Here is a 6,256-nt window from a genome sequence, read left to right as displayed (position 1 = left end):
TGTTAGTGGTTGAGGCTGAGAGAGACAACGAAGCCATAAAAAAAAAAAAAAAAAAAAAGAAAAGAAAAAAAGTAAGAATTGATTTGTGTTTTCAGCCAACCATAATACGGTGAAGACTCTTCATTTATATATAAATATACAGATGGTCAAATACAACGTATTTGGGATATAATAAGTTTGAAATACAAACGCGTTTGAGATACAAATTACTCTTCTTATCTTATCACAATCTACAAATTTGGTCGAGTTTGTATTTCGTATTGTAGTTATCACTTATTATAAATACCTGAACTCTTGGACTCTATGAGCTAGCTCTTATGCTTGACACATACTAATGAAGGAATACAAGTAAACATTGCTCATATGGTCATGACATCTATGAGTTTTGAATACTTAGCTCTACCTTTTGATAATGCATGGGAGGAATCAAGTGGATAATTGAGCGTTTTAATTATTTATCAATTTTTTTTTAATAATTTGATAGTTGGGGGAGCATTATCATATGTGGGGTACGAAAGACATCAATGCATTGACAAGGGGTAGGAGCAGCATCCTCACATGTGGAGTAGCACCCATTCTTGAAGCCAATTCATCATCAAGTTCTCTCCAATTTAGAAATTTGAACTGTTTATAATCTTTTGTATGAGTGTTTATTATTCTATCAAAAGAGACATTTTTTTTTTTTTGGGTAAAAGGCCTGACAAAAATTATGCGGGACAAAAGGTGATATTGAAACTTGTTGCGCCACAGCAACTATAAATTGGAGGTTGATTATCACCAGGATAAGTGTGGGCTAGACCACATACTTTCTTGAAGATACTTGAGTACCCATTAGGCTGGGCAAGTCTGAGGACTAGCAAAATCTCCAAAGCAACAATGTTTTGCATCCTTTAAAGCATCACAAGCACCAAGACAACCAACATAGCTTCCATCCTTGCCCTTGACCACTAAGTTAGGTGGGCACACATTGCTAAAATCTTGAGCACAATCTACCACATAGCATGGTCCAGTACCACCACCAACTAGAGACCCACCAACCGGTTGGATCTGGACCGGCACGTTATGCCCGCGGTTCAAGTTCAGTTCATAGGAGACAATATGGGGATTGGTTTGTACTTGTTGGTTAACGGTGAAATTGAGTATGGTCACTGGGGAATTGGCTACTGGTCATTGGCAAACTTCGTTGCCACAATCTCCAGCTTCACATGAAAAATTATTTGAGTCATTGAAGCTGCACTTCGTTCTCCCCCAAATGAAACCATTCCATTGATCAGGCATTTGGAGTGTATTTGAAGTTCTTGAAGTGAACTCAGGATCAAGAACATCACGGATTGCTGGGGTAGAACCAAGCCATATGGACTCAATTGCATCGGTTCTCGTAGTTGAAAACTGATAGACTGTCCACCTGAAAAATATATAAACAAAAAATACTTAGATATATTACTTTTGAAAAATATTGCTTCAAACTCGTGGTTATACATTCTGTACACGAAACAAAAACAACCATAATTTAATTTCATGTATGATGTACACATCCTTTAGTGATATCCACATTTTTGTGAGCATGAAAATTACTACTTGATCACCCCAAACTTTTATATATATATATATATATATATATATATATATTTTAAAGCATTAAAACCTCACCCCATACTTTAACTGCTACACTAATAGTTTATCAAATAAAGAGAAGTGTTACATCTACAATATTTTTACAAAAAATTATAAGTGGTCAGTTGTTATTAGTTCTAATTTGAACCTACTATTTAAATTACTTTTTTGTCCCACCAGTAACAACCTGTTACTTAAAATTTGTTATGAAAATATTATGAACATTGTATTTCTCATTATATAAGACATAGACTTAAGGATTATTGAACTTGATACGTTCATGAAGATCTCAATAAAAGTCAATATATCGTCATTCTCACCTTTTTTTCATGATGGGAACAATAATTCACATGTTAACTTATACATATAGCTTCTTTGCTTCTCCTAATAAATATCAATATTAATTCAGCAAAATATATATATATATATATATATATATATATATATATCAATATTAAGGTGCATCAAAATTTGCACATATCTGTGATATTTTTGTGAAAGAAAAGAGAATGGCTTATCAATCATTTACCTCTAATGAACAAGAGAAGAAGGATGCTGAGAGCTTCGCCAGCCATTGAACCTTTGCTTTTGAGTTAAAAATATAAGTTGGATTAACCAAATAAGTTAAGCAAGGGAGAATTTATATGAAAGGTAGGGTTTGTATTTTGAAGGAAAGCTTGGCAAGTTAAAAATTTATTGATTCTTTTAAAAGGTTGGAGCATGCTTGGTAGATTGTAAAAGGCAATGTAATGTAATAGTTATTCTTAATTTTTTATAGTTTAGTCATTCTTTAGTTTGGTCATATTTTTATCACAGGGAATAGTTATTCTTCAAAATGAGGAATAATTATTCATCTCTAAAAGGGTTGTTATAGCTATTCATTAATAGGTGCAATAATTTCTAAAATTAATACCAAATAAACAATTTTTCCATTTATACATAACAATTATAAAAATAAAAAATCGTAAAAAATAACTCACCTCTCTCTCAAATTTAAAAATATTATTTTTAAGGAAATATAATTGTATGTGTAAGGACCAGGAAAACTCGAGGCCCAGGCCCACTTATAATAGTGGCTAGATCAGTTCAACTGCGGCCCAAAACAATGAATTTGTAAGAAAGGAAAACAAACAACAAGAAGGAGGCTCTGCCCCAGGATAAAATAAGGAAGAAAAAAAAATATAAATAAATGGATGAGCTGATTTCTCAATACAAGCTGGCCCGAGGATGCCACAATTATACAAGAAATGTTACTATTCACTCTCTTCTCTCAGTGTTCTTCTTGTTTCTTTTCTATATCTTCATACTTGTGTCTAGATCCCCCTTCTCTATAAACCCTCTTTCTCTTATATATCTTTTCCTCCCTCGCATCTCAACCTTCCATATTTACCTAACAAACCTCCTCTCCTGACACTTGTCTCTTTTTACATCTGAAGAAGGTGGTGGAAAGAGTTTGCTTAGTTGTGATTTACACTATTCAAGTGACTTCTTTATCAATGCAGCTGATAAAGCTGTTGCCCACCATTTAATGCGGAGGCAACAGGCTATTCCAAATTAGAAACTTCCCCTATGATCACTAATTCTCTCTCATCAGATCCCTCTTCCCACTTGGAACGCTTCAAAGTCCTTTTGACTCATCCCTTCCTTTCCTTAGGTAGCCTCCCTCCTCGGGCCCGTGGCATCCCCACACTAATACTGCAACTCTTCAACTTCATCCTTGGTCCTCGGGTACCTATAGTATAAGTAAGATATTTCTTAAAATAAATTTTAAGTTTTATTCTAATGTTACAACTCACATCCAAACTTATGAATATGTTTAATTATTCCATTACAACATAATTTATTTTTAGTAATAAAGATTACAATTTCTATTATAATTCCCATTCAGTATACCAAATATACCCTTGATTTGATACAAATCAATTCCTGTGGCCAAAATGGGAATTTACCCCTTTCGCCCAAAACAAGTAGCAAAATACCCATGGTCTGAAACTATTTAGTCATATGCCCTGATAGGCCAAAAACGAATTGACCCCTTGTGATAAATTAATTGGTTAATTAACCAAGTTTATTAATTAATCAAATTAACATGCAAAGCACGTGGTAGCACAAACAAATCACCAAAAAAACTAATTATGCAACGCAAAAAAAATAACACGGTAATTTGTTTACAAATGGGGAAAACCTAACGGCAAAAACCCTATCGGGTGATTTTCAGGTCACCACTACCGAAATTCCACTATTATCAAAACAAGCATTTACAAGTAAAGGAATCCCAGTACTTTATACCAATTTACAGTTGAACCGTTACCCCAATACCCAATTGGACTTGTTCTTTAGTGACAATTTCCTCTTTTGATGCATGGCTCTCAAGTACGTGACTAACCAATGCGCGGATCCCAATACATGACTTCAATTACCAACTAAAGAAGGTTGTTGGCTGCAAAACTCTTCAATTCATCCCAATGATGAAGATCAAGAAAATGCTTACAAAACCCTACGGTGCACATACACAGCAACTTCTTCACAAGAATGATGAACTAGGGCAAAATTTTGTCTCCGATTACAAATTGCTTGAACAAACTTTGATCAACACTTGTGCAACTTGTGTACACTTTGACGGCCATTAAAATAATCATTTTATATGTCTAGGGTTAGAAGAAAAGAAGGCCCAAACACATAATCACGGATTATAGTCAAAACAGAACTGGAATTCTGTTTTTCATAAAGCTCGACAGATAGCTGTTTGTCGAGGTGCTGTCGAGTAACTATGGAGCCTCGGGGCTGGAACAGCTTCTTAAGCTCGATGGATAGCTAGCTGTCGAGTTTTAATGAACAACACTTCTTTAACTTGAATTTTGGACAGACTTACATGTCTTCAACACTTGATCTTGAAACACAGTTTCTTGAAGTATTAAACATATCCTAGATCTACCAAAATATAAGTAAAGTGCGTTTTGTCAAAAGATAAACCAATTACATAAAATAGCGACATATGTTCCTAACAAGTGAATCACATATGTCCTAACAATCTCTCTCTTTGGCAATCCGTGACAAAATCACAACAAACAAATGAACATATGAGAGAAGTCATAAATCACTCAACTCATATTCACTTGTTGAATACAATAAAATCTATCCTAACACAAACTCTTGAAAAACTTTTCAAAGAAGAGAGTTTATGGCAAGTAGACTTTGACAACCTGTATTTCTGAAACACTTTAAACAAAACTCATCAAAGTATCTTTGTGTGAAACAAAAATAATAGATTGCATACACGTAATAAAAAGCATGTGCATAAAGAGAGAAAAGAAACAACACATGTAAGGGTAGGTGAAAGAAACATACATCAACATATATAAAGAAGATAAGTACAATGTATGTCAAAAATGGTCACAAGACCCATGTACAAGAATAAATGTATCTAAAATAGAGAAAAGAAAAAGATACATGTAATCCTTACAACATCCCTCAGATATCAACACTCCCCCTAACAAAATGTCCTATACTAACTCTCCCCTTAAGAAAGACTACTCTCATATCCAAAACTACTCCCATTTTTTGTCACAAGCGACAAAGGGTAAGAGTGTCAAGTAGACATCTCATCACCATCGTCAAAGCATCATCGTCATCACCATCATCATCGTCATCATCCGAAGCATCATCGTCATCACCATCATCATCATCATCCTCAGACTCAGAAGCCACTGGAGGAGGTGGTGGAGGAGAAGCCTCAGGAGCAAAACCACCCATGGTTGCCTGTCGTCGTGCAATACGACCGACACGAACGTTCACCTGATACAACTCCGTTGAGAGTGTATTAAGTCGAGCATCCATGCGCTGCAGCTACGTCATGATGTCTCCTAGAGTCACATCGCCTGAAGAAGAAGAGGGAGCGGATGTGGATGGCGCAGAACGAGACGGAGCAGAATGGGAGGAAGGAGTTACTGATTCTAACTGCCGATACCGAAACTACGCCTTGCTACGTTTAATGGTAGCGTAGTTTATGGCACACATGACAAGAAAATGGTTGGAAGAGGGAAAATGAACAGAAAAATGGCATAAAATCCGCGTGATAGCCAAAGAGAAAATGAGCTTATCACGGGTAGCCGTATCCTTATACACATATAAGATAGAAAGAATGAAATGTGAAGGAAAATCTATAGTGAGGTGCTTTAATAGAGAAAGCAAAAATCAAGCACGAGGCTTTGTGATAGAGTTATAGTGAGATAGTGGGTGCAAAACAAAAGTTATCACCATCTTCATGAATCTAGAACCTTTAGCAAAAGGCCGACATGGTGTAAACTGACGATCACCCTAATCTGCGAGACGCTCACAGAAAGCAGAAATCATCTTGTCTTTGGACACAGTCTGCAAACGCTCATAACTGGGGTAGTCAGGATGCTTTACCCTTGGAACATGAAGCACATCTGCAACAAGCTGCAGTGTGACTACAATGCGCGTACCTCGAATGCGAGTAGAAAAGAGAGGTACTAAAAAATCGAAACCATGCATGTTGGAGTAAAACTCCTGGATCAGCATGGTCAGACAAGTGACCGGGACGTCACACAGTGACTCCCATCCCCGACTGTGAATGATAGTGGGAAGGTCAATGTCGGCGAAGTCTGCCAAAATGACTCGA

At 36.0% G+C, this 6,256-nt stretch overlaps 1 pseudogene; it reads right to left on the bottom strand.

Moving 5' to 3' along the window:
• Window positions 1-707: 707 nt before the first annotated feature.
• On the bottom strand, window positions 708-5,451 carry LOC126690966 (thaumatin-like protein 1b; annotated as a pseudogene).
• Between the last annotated feature and the right edge of the window lie 805 nt (window positions 5,452-6,256).

The sequence above is a fragment of the Quercus robur genome, chromosome 7 (assembly GCF_932294415.1).
Source record: "Quercus robur chromosome 7, dhQueRobu3.1, whole genome shotgun sequence".
Lineage (NCBI taxonomy): Eukaryota > Viridiplantae > Streptophyta > Magnoliopsida > Fagales > Fagaceae > Quercus > Quercus robur.
This window is presented reverse-complemented; position numbering and strand designations above follow the sequence as displayed.